The sequence below is a fragment of the Ambystoma mexicanum genome, chromosome 6q (genome assembly GCF_040938575.1).
Source record: "Ambystoma mexicanum isolate Mex_15411 chromosome 6q, UKY_AmexF1_1, whole genome shotgun sequence".
In the NCBI taxonomy this organism is placed as follows: Eukaryota; Metazoa; Chordata; class Amphibia; order Caudata; family Ambystomatidae; genus Ambystoma; species Ambystoma mexicanum.
Window position 1 is genome coordinate 749,842,101 of NC_090937.1, and position 19,984 is coordinate 749,862,084.

Sequence of the window (19,984 nt, forward strand, 5' to 3'; positions counted from 1 at the left end):
GGTCTGTGGCCCTATATTAGTAGGCTCTGTTGTGATTGGATCTGCTCTAATGGGTTAACCACCTCCTAAAAGTCAAACGGATTGGGATCACTTACTGCCATCTGGGAGGTTTGTTTCAAGGATTGGAATTAGCCAGTGGATGAGGCCTACTGCCGGAGCTTACAAACGTCTGTCTGCCAGGTGGGATCTGGCAGCATTGCCATGATGGCACACTAACCCTACATTCTAGCGTCTGTGTGTACAAGTGTATTTCTTTTCCTGCTCTCAGTGCCCCTACACTGAGGATGAAAGTTCACTGTGAGGCGTCAGAAATGTGACCACTTGTTAGAGTTTTCAAAATGTGCCATTTTATTAAATCAAAAGGGTTGGATGAACACCTCACTGTCCCTACCATAAAAAGGTTTTCCCTGCCTAAAGTAACTAACAGAAACACTCTAACAGAGGATATCTGTCCCTCACACTCGTACATTCAACAAATCAATAGGGTAATGCATGGCAATTCAACCCAACAAAATAATATCACAATTGAACCTGTAATATGACTACAGTCATGGCTTATGGTCTAGGTGAATTCCCCTTCCCCAGATTGAACCAGGATTCTTGTTCCACAATTCAAAAGAAGGTAAGAAAGTCCTTGTTGGTAACAAAGTTCTAACACAGTTCTTTGTAACTTCCACTGGAGAACAGAAAGTTCCAGTTCTTCAAAATAGAGTGTTTTTTCTCCTCTTCGCATAAGAATGAATCTCAAAATAAACTTCTCCACAAGGTAACACAAATTGCCTTTTTCAGGATGTTTTTTGCCACAACTGAATGCTTTCAAGAAATGTAACTCCTCCACAGCAGGATTATACAATTCTTCCATCAGCACCATAAATAATATTACATTGTATTGTATTACCACAATTCAGCACTTTGTCAACTACTACCTGGTCTATTCCCATGGTGTTACATGCCAGTCTTACTATCCGGGTATACTCCCCTGCCCGAATAACTCTTCAAAAATAGAAAGTGCTTCATTGTTTACCTTTTAACGTGCACTTTGCAACCACTTTATAATGTTTTTTGGTTAGCAGCATTACACCTTTATTAACCTTTCAGGAAAACAAGACCCACATGTGTGTGCTTTAAGATTCCTCTGGAAATTAGGCTTCTCTCCCTCTGAATAACCTTCTTCAGAAGGGCAGCCTGTTTGCCACTTTTGTTTCCCCCACTGTACCAGTAACCAAATATTGTTAAGGATACAGATTTGTTCTGTTTCTTTCTTGGCTTTGGCAATGTGTTTTTATATTATGTAATGAACTCATGGTGGCACCAGAAAAGACGGGCACAAGTGATCACAGGTCAAGGGTGTTTATTAAACTGTATAATGGGTGAGAAAAACGCCTAATCTAAGCCTAAATCTAATATGGGAACAAGCTACGACCATCAAAAAATAATAAGGCAGTCCTAGTGGTGTCTTGTCAAATAAAAAGGGCCTATACAAAAACTATTGCCAATCCTTACAAATAAGTTACCAAATAGTGGGGCATAAATTCTCAAGAAAAGAAATAAGTATTTACCAAATGATAAGACAGGATGGTATGGATGGGGTCTCCCTTCCCCATGTTTCAAGCACGCAACAAGGCAGGACCTTTGAGCACAGCACATTCCTGAGCCTCGCCAGCACAATGTTACAGTCCCTTTCAACAATGCCAGGACCTTTTGGGGCCAATCTCTTTCCTGCAAAGAAGGCCTGCTGAACCATAAACAATAAAAAAAAAAAAATGTAGTTTGGTAATCTGTCACTTTGGGCGATTGCTCTTCTTCCCTTGGAATCAGCTCAGCTGGACTCTGATCCTTCTTTCAACGTTAGCCTCCCTCAATCGGGTTCACTATGGCCTTTCACTCAAAAACTTATTCAAAAGCATCAAAGTCTTTTTAAACCACTACTCATTGTGGACATCCCTCAGCCGGGTTCACACTTGTCGCCACATGGCTCATGGGATATCACTGTTTATCCTCAATACTCCTACGTCCCGTCCCCTTTCCTCCATACTTGTGGGACATCTCTCCATCCTGTGGGACGGGACCGGAGCACTTTGTAAAAAGCATCCACATTTTTTTCAAAAATGTGTCCCTCCTCTCTTTCATGTGCGGGGCCTGGCACGCGGCCGTAACCCCGCCCACCTTGGCTCCGCCCCGCGCATCGCCCATCAGTCCTTTTCTCCGCTCGATCGGCTTGCATCCTCAGAAGATTTTCCTCCCTTTTTCCTCTCTGGCTCTCGCTAGCATTCGTTTACTAGTCTGTCTGTCTTTCAAATTAGACTTACCAGATTGTTCATCGTGTCACCATCGCTTTGTGAGGGCAGATCCCCATCCTCTTTGTTTAGAGTGTTTGGGTCCGGAACACTGTTGGTACTCCTGTTTTTACTGTGACTTCCTTTCGTTCCGGGCACTTCAACGTCGGTTGGAGTGGTGGGAGGTGGTGTTCGGACTAACTCCTCCTTCGCATTTTCAGTCGTTCATCGACGAGAAGAAGAAACGCCCGGTAAGTTCTTTACTTTTCAGAGCACCCCGGCTGGGGGATACCTTTCCGGGTTCCTTTCGGTCCGGGAGGGGCGGTGATCGCTCTGTCACCGGGGTTCTCCCTGAGGTGCCCGTTGGGCATAATAATTCTACCAGAGTTTTCTCCGAGGGTCTCCGTAAGGGGCCTGTGAACACCGGAGTACGCAAAGGCCCCTCCTGTGGGGGCTGTTTGTAGACCCAGTTCTACTGAATTGTGGGGTACCGGGGCTCGCTCTGAGGTCTCTGTCGGCTTCCCTCAAAAACAAGACCGGGGTGCGCCCCGAGGCCTTGGCTGGGCTGGTAGTTACCGAACGGATGTTAGAGGCCCGTGCAGATAAGGCTGTTACCGGGCCTGGGTCCGAGGTCCCTCGTTCAGAGGCTAAAGCTACCAATAGTTCTGAGAGGCGGGACAAGGCTTTGTTGGTGAAAGCGGTTGGTCACCGTTCCCGCTCTTGTGGGGATACCAGATCTGTTGAGGGGGGAAAGAAGCAAAGTTCTTCTTTTACCGGCAGTGCCGAGGTCCTTCCTTCGAAGGCTAATTTGGCGGTTGGTATGGCTCAAAAACATTCCAGGCCTCATAGTACTGTCTCTGCCGAGGTTCCTTATGTTAAGGCTAAGATTAAGACCCCTGATCCATCGACGGGGACCCCTGCCTCACTTCCTCACATGCCGCAGTTCCCCTCAGATGATGACAAAATGGTGCCCGTTCCTGCCACGACCACGGCGGCCATTTTAGGTTCTACCCCTACAACTACGCTATCGGCCTCTGGTGTAGGGCACAGTCCCTTGGGTGAACCTAAGGTCCCTTGTGCGCATCCTTACCGGCCGGTTTATGATTGGAACGCCCGGATGCCTCTTCCGCACAATGTTTCGTTGCCCGCGGGGGCGGCTCCTTTGATTTATGTGGATACGTAGGGGGAGGGGCCGGTGTGCCACCCTTCCTCGTTACGTCCCTGGATTTGTCCACCTCTTGAGAGGCCTCCTCAGGTTCCGAAGCAATCTCCTGAGGACGCTTTTTTTGGTACTTTTCAAGCGCTTATGCGCACCGACCCCATGAGGGAATATTTCAAAGGGCTTTTCAAGGAGATATGTCCACCTGCGCCTCCGGCTCCACCCGTTCCTCCGGTGGTTCCGCCGGCTCCTCCCTTGCCTGTGGTGCCTCCCCCGGCTCTTCCGCTTGTGCCTCCATTGTCCCCAGTAGACAAGGCAGTGCCTGACACGGCTCAGCAGGATCTTGACCTGTCAGATGACCCTCAAGGCGATCAGGACAACAAGGACCTTACCTGCTCTACCAGAGCCTTTCATGACCGGGTACTGGACATGATGAGTTTCTTAGATGTTCCGGTGCCCGAGGTACCCGCTCCACAGGAGGGCGTGCTTTCTGGGGCGTTCACCCTTTCTCCCTTGGAGCGTACCGGCCTGTTCCTGCAGAAGGACGTGCTGGCCGAGGTCCGAAGAGTCTGGGAAAAGCCACACTCGGGACTTTTTGTCAATAAGAAGATTGATGCGAGGTACAGGCTGCATTCTTTAGAAGAGGTGGCCCTGTCATCTTGCCCGCCTCCCTCCTCCACAGTGGTGGCTGCGGCTATGTTGCAATCCAGACCTGCAGCATCCTCTTCCACGATGGCTACTCAGGTCTTGGGAAAGGAGGACACGCTCCTGGACTCCCTAGGGAGGAAAATCTTTGCCAACTCAGACTTGCAGCTCAGACAGGCCAATGTGGAGTTGATATTGGCGGGAACTAACATGCGGATGTGGAAAGGTCTGTCGGGGTTTGAGGAGCACATCCCGGTTGAGAAGTTGGAAGACTTCAAAGGAGGCCTTTCCGATGCCAGGGTCTTGGCCCAGGATCTCCTGGAGGCTGCGGCTCACCACGTAGACACCTCGGCTCGGGGCCTGATGCTTGGGGTTGATGCCTGACGGCAGGCGTGGCTGCATGCCACTAAATTTTCTAAGGAAGTGCAAGACAAGGTGTTGGACCTTCCATTCGATGGTAAGAAGCTTTTTCATTCTACTACTGATGTAGAGCTCACCAAGACCAAGGATAGCACTCAGACGGCTAAGTCATTGTCTGTTCTGGTCAAAGCTCCTTTCAAATCCCAGAGACCGTTGTCGCAAAGTCGACCCTCCTCTGGGTTTAGGGGCTTCCTCGACCGCAAATCTTGCAGAGTGGATACTCCTGCAGGGAATAACCGCCGTAGACAACAACGCATGCGGTTTTTCTCCCGTTCCTCAGCCTCCTCATCAGGTTCAGGTGGCACCACCACAGATAAACCTGCCAAATGAGGATTTTCAGCGCTCGCACGAGACCCCGATGGGAGGACGCATTGTGTCTCCTTGGGAGGCGTGGCAGACCATCACAGAAGACAGATGGGTCTTGCAAGTCGCTCGAGCGGGCTTCCGTTTACCTTTACCCCCTACCCCACCCCTCCTTTTCAGCTGTCGGGCTCACCCTCCCTCAAGGCCGAAGTTCTGAAACTTCTGGACCTCAGAGCTGTGGAAACCGTTCCCCTTGAGGAGCGAGGGGAGGACTTCTACTCCCGGCTGTTTACGGTGCCCAAACCCAACCAGGCTGGCCTGCACACCATCCTGGATCTTTCCCAGTTCAATCTTTTCCAACCCCAAGAGAAATTCAAGATGATCACGCCCAGCCAGATACGCTCCTCCTTACAGATGGGCGATTGGCTCAGCGTTGTGGATCTTCAGGGCGCGTACATGCATATCCTGATTTGGAACCCACACAGGAGATATCTCCGCTTCTCTTTGGGAGAGGAACACTTCCAGTTTCGAGTGCTTCCTTTTGGCCTCAGCTCGGCGCCGCGTGTCTTTACGAAGATGTCGGTGATTGCGGTCTATCTTCATCTCCAGGGTATCCATGTGTATCCGTATTTGGACGACTGGCTCTTACGCAGCCCTTGACCGCTAACAGCAGTGGGCAATCTCCAGTCTCTCCTTCAGCTCCTGTTCCATCTTGGACTGTCAGTGAACTGGCAGAAATCTTCCATGACGGTCTCGCAGGACCTGATTTTCCTGGGTTTTCGCTGGAACACGATCGACTGCAGAGTGTACCTGACCGGGGACAGAATGGCGGATCTGTTAGCCATGTGTCAGATGTTTGCGCAGTCGGAGAGCATGTCGGCCTGGTGGTTCCAGAGGCTTCTGGGCCTCATGGCCTCGTGTGTGCTGGCTCTTCCTCTTGCTAGTCTCAAGATGAGACGGACCCAGATGGCTCTTCAGAGTTCATGGCGTCAGGCAGTGGATCCGGATTCCATGCGGATAATGATTCCGGATTCCATGAGAGTGGACCTAGATTGGTGGTCATCTCTCAGCAATCTGCCTGGGGGCGCAGGGTTTCAGGACCCGGTCCCCATGGTGATGATCACAACAGACTCCTCCCTTTTAGGGTGGGGTGCGACGTTCGATCTTCTTCAGGTTTCGGACCTCTGGTCGCCTCAGGACAAGCTCCTGCACATAAATCATTTGGAGCTTCTGGCGATCTTCCTAGCGCTCAGGGTGTTCAGACAGCTCATCGTCAACAAGGTGGTCCGCATAAGAACGGACAATGTGGTGTCAATGTATTACATAAACAAACAAGGGGGAACAAAATCTCTCCCCCCACCCTCCTTGTGGATCTGTCCATCCAGATTTGGGAGTGGGCCGTGCTTCATGGTGTCTGGCTGCTTGCAGTACACATCCCGGGCCAGCTGAATGTCACAGCGGATGCCCTTAGCCTGCAGACAGTGGTCCGCTACGAGTGGGAATTGAAGGCAGAGGTCCTCTCATGGATTTTCTCACGCTGGGGTACACCGGAGGTGGACCTCTTCGCTACGGCGGCGAACAAGAAGCTTCCTCAGTATGCCTCCAGAGGGGGGTTGGGAGCCTCCTCTCTGGGGGATGCTCTCGAGATTCAATGGCACAACATGAGAGCTTATGCCTTCCTGCCTCTGCCTCTAGTTCACCGTGCAATTTGGAAGTTGAAGAACTCGGCAAACTGTTCCCTTCTACTCATAGCCCCGTGTTGGCCGGCCAGGTTTTGGTTCTCAGAACTTCAACACCTGTCGGTGTATCCGCCGATCAGGTTACCAGTAACTCCCGATCTTCTTCAACAAAGGGAAAAAACGGATGTGGCACCCCTCCCCACAATCGCTCAGCTTGGCGGCATGGTGCCTGAGTTCAAGTCTTTAGAGCATCTGAGTTTGTCTGCGGATAACATGCGCATTATTCAGGCAGCCAGGAAACCCTCGACCATATCTCAATACAAGAGTAAATGGCTTAGGTTCTGTCATTGGTGTTTGGAGAAGAAGTTGGATCCGAGGGTGGCCATGATTGACACAGTGTCCTTTGTGTCCTCCCTGGCAGAGTCAGGGGTTCATGTCCTGTCATGCAGGACTTCTCTCAGCGGTTTCCGCTTACCTTTCTACAGACCTGTGTTCTTATTCTCTAACTAACCTAGTGGTGAAGAGGCATTTTGCTGGCTTGACACGCCTCTACCCTTCCGGTTCGTAATCCGCACCTGCCATGGGACCTAAATGTAATCCTGACGGCGCTGTGCCATAAACCCTTTGAACCAATGGCTACGGTGGACCTCAAGTACTTTTCTTGGAAAGTGTCCTTTCTGGTCGCCGTTACGTTAGCAAGGAGAGTGAGTGAGCTCCAGGCATTGTCAGTGAAGCATCCTTTCTTGGGCTTTCACAAGGACAAGGTAGTCCTTCGGACGAACCCGGCTTTTCTACCGAAGGTGGGACCGAATTCCATCTGAATCAGGCGATCTTCCTTCCGGTCTTTTTTCCGAACCCTGCCTCAGAGGCGGAAAGGGTTTTACACTGTCTTGATGTCCGAAGTGCTCTTAAGTTCTACCTGGACAGGGCTTCTGAGCTTAGGAGTTCTTTTCAACTTTTTGTGACCTTCGGTAACCCTCAGGGCAAGCCGGCGTCTAAGGCAACTATTTCTAGGTGGATTGCCGCCTGCATCACAGAGTCTTTCACCGTCCAAGGGCTGAAACCTCTTAAGGGTATCCATGCACACCTGGTGCGGGGCAAGGCAGCCGCGGTTGCTTTTCAGAAATATGTCCCCTGGGAGTCCATCGCTAGGGCAGCTACTTGGGCCTCTCCATCTGCTTTCTGTAAACATTACTGTCTCGACATGAGCTCAAGATCTGACGCTCAGTTTGGTCAGGCTGTGCTGAAGAACCTGTTTCAGTAAGGGGTATTTCCATCCACCCGTAGTTCCTGTAAGGAGTGCTTGGGAATCTCCCACAAGTATGGAGGAAAGGGGACGGGACGTAGGAGTATTACCAGGTTACTCACCGTAGTGACCACCTTACTCCTAGTCCATAGTCCCCTTTCCTCCATACGCCCGCCCGCCGTCCCCTCTAATAAGGTTCCTCTGTTATTGCTAATGGGTCTTTGGCCTGGCGATAGAAAAGGACTGATGGGCGATGCGCGGGGCGGGGTTAAGGCCGCGTGCCGGGCCCCGCGCAGGAAAGAGAGGAGGGACACATTTTTGATAAAAATTTGGATGCTTTTTACAAAGTGCTCCGGTCCTGTCCCACAGGTCGGAGAGATGTCCCACAAGTATGGAGGAAAGGGGACTATGGATTAGGAGTAAGGTGGTCACTACGGTGAGTAACCTGGTAATTCGCGTGCATCCCTCTGTCGGGTTTACATTTGCCAATTTCACAGTTCAATCTGTTTTCTCCAGTGTGTTAAAGACTTTGGAGTTTACGCTGGATTTTGCTCGACCCTCGTAGGACCACATTGGGACTTCACACCGGCCTCCCCTACGGCCTCTTACAATGTAGTTTCAACAAAACACAATCCAAAAAGGCTTCAGTCAGAGTCCTTCGAATGTGCGCCCCTGCGATGCCAGACCACTCTGCTTCTTAACCTTCTATTAGGGTTTCTTTAAAGTTCATTTACACAAGTTCTTGTTCAACAAGGTTGCTGCATGCAACCTTTTGCCCAGCACAGTTCGGTTTACTATCTTTCTTCTCCGAATCACTGGCTGTGCTGAACTGTTGGAGATTCTTGTCTAGGGAATCAAGGACGGCACCACGGCGGCAAACACTTCTCCCTGCTTTGGCGATCAGCGTGGGAGGACCCCATGCGCTGTTAACACCTATCACACCACACACCAGCTGGACTTCCCGGTCTTATGATTTCCCTTTCAGAGGCTTTGCGGGTCTGAATGGAAAAGGGCAAGGGCAATTCCCTCCTCGTCCTCCCTCCAGGTCTCTCTGCCTTTCTCCTCCATTTGAACTGTTGGTCCGGAATAGCTGCTTCCTCATGAGTTCAGCCTTGCTCGAAGTGTGCTTTCGTGCTATGCCTTTTATCCCTATGGGGAAGGGAGGGGGGGGGGCGCGTCAGCTGTGTGTAGTTCAATTGCCTGACTCTGCCTGACCCTTGTGTTGGGACATGTCATGTAAACGGCTCTGGTGTTAGTCCGTTGTCTGTCACAGTGTAGGAAAGTGTTTGTGGTTTTGGAAAAGGGGTGGGGGTAGAAGTTCTGAATATCCTACAGGATAGGATGGGTAAAAGGAAGGGGGTATTGCGTCTCACCCGTTGGTGTCTCACTTCAACACCCTAAGGACCCCGATCGAGATGAGCCTCCCGCACTAGTACACCCCCAGGAACTGCATCTTATAGCCATGGCCTTGTCCTCGCTACTTAGATGACAGATCCCCAGGGACTAGCGGGTGAGACACCTTTAGGTTTCTCACAATTAGCTGTTATATAGTTAATCAAGGATGAATAACAGACTTCACAACCCTGGGGTCTTCTATTATTCCCCTTCCATCTTTGGCAATATCTGTTGGACTTATATTGCTTAGGTTTCACCCTCTCTTGGCTTGTGTAATAGTTGTAGGCATTAGTTTACAACAAGGTTGCCTCTCCAGGTTGTTGGACTTTCCATAAACTCAATGCCCAATTTTATAGTTAGTTTAGTAGGCCGCTTCCACTGATTTTTAATAGTTCGGTATTCAAAAATATTTTTAACACTTCCTTCACACATACACGAGTGAAACTGTCTGCCTGTACAACGCGAGAGGCACCGGAGCGTCCTGGAGTCACTCTCACACTGTGCACTCACTGGGTAGGTTGTACGACCTCTGATCCTCCCTGCGGTTACTGGTATTGCTCTGCTGTGGCTACCAGTTACCCCGCAAACTCTCTTGTTCCGCCTTTACTCACGTCACTTGTTGCTGGAGCCTTCCTGGCTCCTGAGAGTTCCTGGTGCATGCCAGCCACCGGAGACCTCTCCAGATGGAAAACTTCCCTCTGTGCTTTCACCTTCTGCTGTGCTGCCTCTGCAGAATGAGTCTTCAAGGGGCCGGCATTCCCTGAACATGCTTCCTGCTGCATGACCTCTGCACCTGGGACATCTGGAGAGACAGACCCTCTGCGGACCAGGCACAGCCTTTTGGTGTCTTCCTTCTCCAGTCCGACCTCGGTTGCATACACGGTCTGAACTGCTCTCCCTGCTCGTACTGCTATCCTCATGCTTTCTCCACTGCGGCCTCAGCTTCTCTTCACTCCATTACCTGCACCTGAGCGGGCCTTTTAAGCCTCTGTCTCCCTCAGCTATGGGTCATTTACATTTGTTAGTTGACCACTCCTGCCTTGTTCCTCTTCCTCGTCCCAGTACTTGGGGGGATTATGGGACTTTAAGTCCGTAGAAACAGTTTTTCTGTTATTCACATTTTCCTATGTGTCATAAGGGTTAGTCATGGGGCTTAATTGATAGGAGGAATACAGTTCTTTAGAAGTCAGACTGTTATTATTCGCATACTTCAGCTCACTATACTTTTGGGAGTTAGTGTAGCTTTTAGCTGTATGAGATTTTCTGTTTTGAGAAGGGGTTTTATTTCTTTATGTCAACGGGTTGTGTATGTTTACCAACAGAAAAGTGTTCAACTTGTGGAATATACAAATTATGGCGACAAGCCATTATGTACTTTGGCATCTGTGATATGTCTTCTTTATAGGAAGGCAAATGCTGTTTCTCACCCCCGGATGCCCCTCACTTCCCTGGGCCTTTTCTCCTCACAGGTGATTCTTCTGCAGAACACCACCCCCAAGGTCAGGATCAGGAAGTCTCTGCTTTTTCCGGGCCCCCTGGGAGGAGACTTAAGGTAGGGGTTCAGTGAAGGATCTGTAGGATTCATCACATCACTTTGTGTGTTTTTCCCCTGCTGTTGCAAGAATCCCACTCTGCTCTCCTTAACCTTGTACGTTGGGTCTTGCGCACCTGGTATCCGCTGGTTGCTATGTCTTACTCCACGCATTATGAGGGATTTTATAATAAACATGCGGCCTGGAATAAATCAAATGAGAAGGGCCTTCCTGGCAAGATGAAGAGTAATGACATGTATTGACTTTGGCGCTTAATGTGCATTTCTCCCTCCTGATAACGGTTACGGTTAAAAAGAAGACTGACTTGATCATTCAAAATGTACAGTCATATATTTCCATTCACCCATTGTAAGAAACTCAAAGAATGGAGCTGGGAGTTCGACAAGAACATTGTCGTATTTTTTAGAGTGCACTCATTTCCCAAGGAATACAATAATTCCCTAAAGTGTTTTAGAAATGTATTTCCATCACTGCCCATTTTAAACATGTGCATTGGAGAACACAGGCCTTCATGGCAAAGCATATATTGGTTGTGTGTGAATTCTTGAGCTCAAAATATCAATCACAGGATATTATACAATTGAAGTTAAGCTTTAAGCAGAGAAAAATGCATTTGTTTCGAGTGACTGTCTTTATTTGAGCGAAATACGAGTTATTAAGAATATTGAAGGCCTATTATTGTGCAATTACACTGCTAAAAGTTCTATAGATTTAATTTTAACATAGAGGGGCTGAAATGAAATGACAGAAACGAAATTGTAAGTTTAAATTCTCACTGAAAGGCATGCTGAGTGTCCTACAAGGCCTCTAGTCCAGTTGGAGCCGGTCATACGTGTGATTAATCAGTAATGATTCCTCCCAGAAACCTGGCTTGGGACCCTTCTCATGTGGCCAGTGAAAGGTAGACTCTTCCTGATCCCGACCCTGGGGGTGGTGTACTGCGGCAGGATCACATTGTGGGGGCGGGAGGAGGGGGGTAAATGGGCCAGGAAGGCTGGGAAACCCCACTGTTTAACTTGCCCTGTAATCCCACACTTTTGATGGCTGTTTGCCGAAGTTAAAAGAACTAACTTTGTTGTTGGGGACTACAAGTCCCATAAACCCAGGAGTACTGAGACGAGGAAGAGGACTGAAGAGGTGTGCTGTAGCAGTAGGCAGGCAATTGAGCCTAATAGTCCTCACCTGAAGGAATCTGGGGGCATAAAAGGCCCCCTCAGGTGGAAGCAATAAGGAGGAGCTGGAACTGTGGCTGGAGTGAGAGCTGTTTTATCAGAAGTAGAAAGAAGCAGGCACAGTGTTGGCAATCCAGGCAGAAATGGGAGAATCAAAGGGACGCTGGAATGTGGATGCAGCAGATTTCACCTGCTTATTCTGAGAGGGTTCTGTTCCCCCAAACTCAGAATTGCAGATGCTGCGCAATCATCAAACGGTTGTCCGCCTCGCATTGCTGACCCCTCACATAAAATAATTACATGTTATGGGCATGCCAGGTGGATTTTAGACCACACTAAAATGCTCATCTCTTGCAAAACAAAGACGGAGGGGCAAGGGCAAAGAGAAACCAACCTCAACAATCATCCCCTCAAAGGTTGTAAACCTATATACCAGACAAAAATGCTTGTGGATTTAAATTATTCCAAGTGGGTATGAGTCGCTAATTCTAGTGGATTGTAATATAAATAGAACCTATGGCCATCGTGTGTAGCTTTGAATTAGCAGCCGATGACGGTCGCAATTATTTAAAAAAACATATTTTATTCAAATCACTTAAAGTAAAGCACTGTAAAAAACACTGCAAAAAACAGTCACAATATTTGCACACGTCTATGGTTGAAAGTACTACGTGCTGTGCAATAATATGTAAAAATTAACACACATCAGTTATTTATTAGAGACTCATTCTCACCCATTCATCCTATTTTCACTACACAAACACCCAACATGTTTCTTTCCTCCGTGTCTGATATTATATTGACATTCTAGGAAATTCATCAGGGGGGTAACTGTCTTTTCTGTGCAAATGGCAGCGATAAATGGAGCTTCCTTTCCGCTTCTTGTTGGTCATAAATAGGCTCCATTATCTTCGCTGTATTGCATGAAGATCTAATCACTTCCACTAGACCCAAAGTACACTCCTGAAACTATCTGAACATTGGTTTTAGTATACCATATGTTAAAAAATAGTTAATATATTAAACACAGAATATGAACTATATTCTATATGGTTACATGTTTGTAACAATCTTAATACGAAGCAAGAACTCTAACAGAGACATGCTCTGTGCCACATGCAGAAATTGTATGTGGTGCCTCTTGCATTGGGGATTCGCCCCATGTGCTGCCAAAAATTATATTGCAGTCTAGCCAAATACCGACTTGAACAACAGGTCTCTACTGTTAGTTTAATTATGAATTTAAACCGATGTTCCTCAATCGCTGAAGTAACTTACTTCATGACTACTGGGGACTCGGAAAGAGGGGTCTAGGTGGTGCAACACCAGGTGCGTAAATTATAATTCTATGCACGCTTACCCGAAGCAAATGTTTTATTATAGCTCTGTGTTGGTGTGCAGTAGGGCTGTGTCGTCTGGTTTCGCTGTTGGAGCCTTACATCAACAACGTGACACAGCAGTGCAGCTACACAATAACTTACCCAGGTCTGAAACGGTGACGCTTATGAAACTGTTGTCATCTATAGCGAAGAGCAGCAATAATGCAGCTGTTTATTGGTAATATTGTACTCGAGTCCAATACCACCATCTAAATGGAAGAACAACAACATTGGGGGTCCTAATGTGGATACCTGCTAGTGTTCATGTCGTTCCTAATAACCCAGTGCTGCATTGCATGTCGGTGGGAAAACCAGAGCGTTCTTACCCGAAATGGCGTCTGCTCTGTCACCATCTTCGTTTAGCTTTGTATCTCCACAGTCAACATTTTCCCTTTACCGGTGTAATACGAACCTGAGGTCCATGACGGTTTTGTTCCACACAAGACTCAATGGCATTGATGCAGTTGACTGTCTAAGAACAAAATGTTTGGTTTTACAGAGTTACCGTTTACATGCTATGCATGTTCACTAATGCCGAACAGTTAGAGCCCCACTCACTGTTTTTGTTCAACAACCTGTAGTGTGGTCCATATTTCTCTAGATGCTAAAAAAACACCAGCCTCCTAGTCTTTGTCCGGTATAAGTAGCTCGATCTTTGGTGCCTACCTCCTTTTTCTGTTTCCATGTCCGTGACTGTATTACACTGCCCAGACAAGCGCTGACTCTACACCAGTCATCTTTCTATCAGTATGCCGATGCGTTGCCATGGAGATCACTAACTCCAGATGGCCTCCCTTGGAACGTAACCCATCATCTTACGGGTTCCTGCATCGACCCCTCATGCCATTGAATAATGGCTGCCATACTCTCGCTCTGTCGGTAGAAGTAACATCAGGTATTTCGAATGTATCTCCACAGGGTCTCAGCTGGAACATCACCTCTTCATCTTTCATATTGCTGCAACGATACCTCATGCCATGGGATTCTGGGTGCCATACTTTCTCTGTCGGTGGAAGTCACATCAGGTATCTCCAGTATTGTAGTTGCCCGGGTGCTCTTCCTATTTCAAACCAATTCTTTCTGACTGATGACCTTGTCCGAGACTAAGGTATTGGCCTGAATCGTTATCTGGTATTTGTTTGCTGTGGTTATTTGGCATATTTGGCATCAATGTTGTTGTAGTTTATGGGTGCCCCAACAGGTTATCAACCTGCTCACCCCGAGTTTAGTTTTCTGACCAGTTCATTTTCTTGTTCAGGTCTTTTTCAACACTTTTGGCCAAGTAAATGAGTTGTTCCATTCTCAATAGTTTGTATCTGTCCCTACCCTAAGTTTGAATAGTACTGTCGACCTTAATTCTTCAGGTCGATGCATGAATTCAATCCAATCACCAACCAGGGGAGCATTGAGGGTCCGATTTTGCTTATGCAGCTTCGATGTTTGGTTATGCTTGTTTAGATTTTTCTCTCTGTTTTCCCAATGTATAGTTTTTTAGAAGGGCACCAAATTTCATACTGGACCATAGTTGAATTACAGTTGGTGAAGCTTGTATGTTTCCGTGGCTTGATGGTAAATTGACAGCAAGAACAAGTTTCACAAGAATAGTGTCAATTTAGTTCAGGCATGCCCCATTTCTCTGGTAGTGTCTTCTGTGCATATGGTTTCAAACGTATGTCTTTACGGGTTATCTGATTTTTCAGGTTTTTGCTTCTTTTGAACATGACTATTGGTTTACTGAGTGGGTTTGCACCTTTTTCTAAGAGATTCCAGTTCTGGATAATTATCTTTTTAATGGGATTCGAAAGATGACTATAGGTATTGACGAACACCAGTTCATCTTCTTTACTCGTGGTTTGTGATACTTTGTACTCCAAGAGTGAATCATGATTATTATTGCTGGCTCTTTTCAGCGCTTGCGATATTAGGCACGTTGGATAACCTCAGTGGTGTAGCCTTTTGCTTAACTCTCCAGCCTCTTCTTTGAAGTCTTGTTTCCTAGTGCTGTTCATTTTTAAACATAGGAATTGGCCCAAGGGAAGGTTGTCGCTCACGTGGCGTGGATGGAAGCTATCATAGTAGAGTAGCGAATTGCAGTCAGTCGGTTTATGGAAAGGTTTCACAAAGTGTTTTACTCTCTTCCTCAACTGAAATTCTAATTGTTTTTACTGGAGTTATACGTGAATTTTGAGTATCTGTATTGTTGAATCTATTCACAGAAGAGTTGCACCTTTGACTCGCTGCCCTTTCATATGATCAAAATGTCATCTATATAGCATCTCCATGCACGTATATGTTTCAAATATGGATTGTTCTCGCTGTGGATCTTAATGATTTAGAATGCTTCGATATAGAGATTTGCTACGCTAGGTGCTAGGGTTGCCCTCATTGCTGGTACATGGGTCTGCCAATAGAATCCTCCATTAAAGTTGAAGTAGCTTTCAGCGAGTGTCATCTCAACACACCACAGGATGAAGGAGACTGGTGTCCTAGTTACCATTTTTTCTTGAAATTGTTTTTCTTCTAACAGCTCTAGCAATGCCCTTTGATAAGATAAGCTCCATAAATCTACATAAATGTACTACAGTCATTCACTAATGGAAAAAATAATTCACTCCACAGAAGAAATTTCACATAAATTAGTTCCCATAGGCATGCAAAATGTATAGAAGGGGTGAATGACATTGTTTCACTACGAGCAGATAGCTGCCTTGGATTAGTCAAAGTGAAACGTCATTTAGAATATGAACTCCAAGAAAATTTACTTTGAATAGTGGCCACTTGGAAAGGGAATATTTAGGTGATGTGTCGTCTTAGCCCTCTTGTGGAGAACTGCTTCAATTGCACAATAGAAGAAATCAATGCATTTACATGAAAACAATCTCACCTTAAATGTGCAAAAACTAAATGACCTGGCGCATTGCCATGCAGCATCCAATTGATCTGAACTTTGGCTATGTTGTACATAAAAGCAATGTCTATCAGACTATGTAAAATAAATTGGGCATTTTCATTTTTTTAAATTGCTGGAAAATGGTTAAGTGTACAGTGATCAGGAATGATCAGAATTCAATTATTAAACATCTTAAAATGTTCACGTATAAAAACATACATATCCATGAAGTGTGATGTGGTTTCTGTAAAACCCAGTCCACTAATCATTGAAATACAAATCTCAAAGCATTTTGGCATCCAGTTGAAAGTGGGATTGCCTTTGTAAAATTATATATTTGCGAATATAGTTGGTAGTTTAAACTGGTGCCGAATTACGGTAGGTCACAATGCCATGCGAAGAACTATTGTCTGGGATGTTGTCATGCATTTAATGCAGCCGTGGAAAGACCTAGTATATATTGGATGTTTGCGGACAAAATGCATGATGAAAGAATTCTGTTCATTGAAACTGTGCAAAGTGCAAATCCTCGGCATTCCCTTGCTTTTAAGGCTTACGCAGATTTAGGGGTAACGTGGGAGGGAAAAGGGGGTTTCAAATAAATATCTCTTACTGGAGAATACATCTCCAGCTCAGAAATATAAAGAGAGTGAAAGCATTACAAGCAGGCCCTTTTAAAACTGTGCATGCATCTGGAAAGAAAGGAATACCTCATGTGCAAGGAAAGCCATTCACACACACATACCGATAGATGAAATAACACATCTAGATATGAGGAGTCACATGCACTTGTCTGTAGTAGTTGCACCCACACATCCATAAAAAGTAGGATACATGTGGGAATTCAAACTTGTGTGCGCCCATGCAAGGAAGTCGCCTTCTGCATGAGCACAGCTTAACATATAGTCCACTTCTATCCAGTCATTGTCTATTTGTCAAGTGGCCCTAATAAGATAATTAATTCACAACCTTACACCTGCACAAGAGAGTTGGTACTTGTATACATTTTGAGTGTTAATTGATGTATTTTTTCTCTTGTATCATTCTTGTTTTGTTACCGGGGAAAAACAAGGAAGAAATTTGAAATAATTAAAATAAGTTAATGCACATATTTGCCTCATGTTGACATTTCATAAGCTAAACTGTGTAGGCAAGAGGAGCTGATGCAGTGTACACATGTTTAGAATGCCTAGTGTCTTTAGATGCATATTATATAAAGATTGGTATGATTGAAAGTGAATGCCTGTGAGGACTTAGAATAGTCAGATCCATATAGTCTGGTACAATTTTGTTGTATTGATCATTGTTTTGGATATATGTAGATTGCATTAATCTCCAGGGTAAAGCTGGAGACTGACTTGGTTTAAGTTGCTTCAATTTTGTTAAAATAAAATAAACTAGTGAAAACATGTAATGTTAAAAAATAGTCCTACGATACATGTTTGTGTGCATCAGACAATGTGATCACTTTAAAAGAAAGCGTATTTATCAAATGTTTTAATCTTTGCTTAATTCTTTTTGGAAGAAATCCCATGCCCAAACTGCTCATTGATTCCAGAACCTGAAATCAAATCAGGTTGCGGTATTCTATCACCAAGAAGGTGGTATGCTTTCTACCCACAGCTGCCCTCCAAAAAATGAACCAAATTCAAATATATCAAATATAAAGAATGCTACATGAACACATACAGAAACAAATTGAGAATCAGTGACTATTTTAGTTAGCTGGAGGAGTTAATTCTGAACCCCAAATTCATACTCCGCAACCTATGCTGGGTGGAATTCAAGTCTTGATTAAAAAGATTAATTCAAAGCAAGAGCTACATTATGACGAGCAGGGTCACTGTTGTTAGAAACTGAATGTCTAAAAAATATTTGTCTATTTAGACTGGCACTGAGACAGGTGCCAATGGAAACATGTGCAAATATGCGCTGTACTGTGTTTGCGCATCTCTGTGTACATTTGGGAATGTCTGCATAAGTGCACAATTATGAATCCCTTGGGGGTTGAGGGTGGCTTCATATTTGAGTGCATCCCTCTTTTTCAGAAAGTGACTATTTTGAAAGGGATTAAGTGTAAGAGCCAGGCACAGTGGCATTATGTTTTTGGCCAAGAATTTTCTTAAGATAAAATAAAGAGTTGGGAGAAAATCCTACCTTGCCCTAACTCTACGAGGGGTTTCCCTGCCTAAACAAAACTGAGGGCCATCTGTGCCAGGATGTTCAACGAAAAAGCATCCTGTGTCCAAAAGCCCTAAACTGATCCTTACATGCTAAACTCAATGTAATGTGTAATTCAGGGATTTCTGTGCGCTATACACTCTCAAAGTTCCAAAACATAAAGTTCTAAGGTGCAGAAAAGAAAAGAAATAAACTTCCACCAGGAAAAGGATTCCTCCCTCCCCATATGATTTTTTAGATCTTCCACTGTCTCTCCAGAACTTCTGGAAAGAGTCAATAATGTTCCACTGCTTCACAGAGGGGTGGGCGGGCCTCATCCCCTGCGTTACTCCTTAAATATAATGTTTTACTTCAGTTTCAAGGGGTACGACTCCTCCCTTGAGTCTCCCTTAAGCACACAGTTCTTTTATATGTTTCAATCTTTCACTCTCCGGATCTCTATTATCCTTAAAGGGGTATGGTTCTTCCCTTTTTGTATTGATGAACACTGTTTTACAATTTCAAGGAGGGGTCATGCCCCTGGGCTTTCTCAATCCTGTTTCTACCCCTGGTGTACTAACCTGCAAGGGTACTCACAACTTTGTCACTTATCCTTAAGGTGTATGATTCTTCCCTTTTTACATTGGTTTATTTTTACATTTATGACAACACCCAGACCCATGGGTGTCACGGCGTTAATTACAGACAGAAGGTAAAGACGGTCACATGTACAGAAGACAGTGTCAATAATGGCCACCGTTTTTCAAATTTATCAAATAACCACGTTTTAGTAGTGTTTTAAACGTAGTGTAAGTTTGTCAATTTAGAATGGATGCTGGTAAGGAGTTCCAAAGAGACTGAGCCATGCTGGTGCTAGATCCGAGCTCACAGGAGAGGTCGTTATGCATGCAGTTGTTGAGGTAACGGGGTGCAACCTTGTAAAGACATCAGTGCGCAATGGTCAGCGCTTTGAATGTGAGCCGTGCTTTGATGGGGAGCTAGTGAGAATTTCGTCTGGAAGCTGTGATGTGATCCGAGCGTTTCAAACCCAGGGCTGCTCGAAGTGCTTTGTTCTGCAGTAGTTGTAATTTGGAGATGTTGGCAGCAGTGGTGCCTAGGAGTCGGATATTACAATAATCAAGTTTAGAGAGGATAAGTGCTCTGGCGAGTGTGAGGCAGTTGTCAGGAGAAAGAAATAACCTACTCAGTGAGATGAGCCTAGCCATTGGAGGAGGCAAGTGAATTGACGTGTATAGTCATGGAGAGGTTTGCTTCAAGGTGAAATCCTAAGGTTTTGATGTGGTTCAAGACAATGACGGTAGCGTCATCGACGCAGAAGGAAGAAAAGGAAGTGTCCAAGTGTTTAAGGCGGTATTGGGAGGCCACGATGAGAAGCTGTTTTTTTATCGTTCATGCATAGGTTATTTGTGGCCATTCAGTTTTGGATGGTATTATGAACTGCGTTTTTGGGAAGCGTCCTGTGAGTGATTGCCTGAGATGGGGATGAGTATTTACATTGCCTGAGATGGGGATGAGTATTTACGTGTCATCCGCGAAGGTGGTATAAATGATTTTGCTGGAATCAAAGAGAGGTTTTGGGTAAGTGGTATAAAGTATGGGCGAGAGGCAAGAACCTTGCGCAACATCAAGGGGGGCTGGGATAGGATCAGCAACTGAGTCTCCAAGCAATACTCTGGTGGTGCCCTC

At 45.9% G+C, this 19,984-nt stretch overlaps 1 protein-coding gene and 1 pseudogene across 3 annotated transcripts in view; both read left to right on the top strand.

The window, feature by feature from the left end:
• FHIP1A (FHF complex subunit HOOK interacting protein 1A) overlaps positions 1-19,984 on the top strand; it is an 839,659-nt gene that overhangs the window by 622,699 nt on the left and 196,976 nt on the right. The gene's annotated exons all lie outside the window — the stretch shown is intronic.
• LOC138515694 (protein lin-37 homolog pseudogene) overlaps positions 4,168-19,984 on the top strand; it is a 45,271-nt pseudogene continuing 29,454 nt past the window's right edge.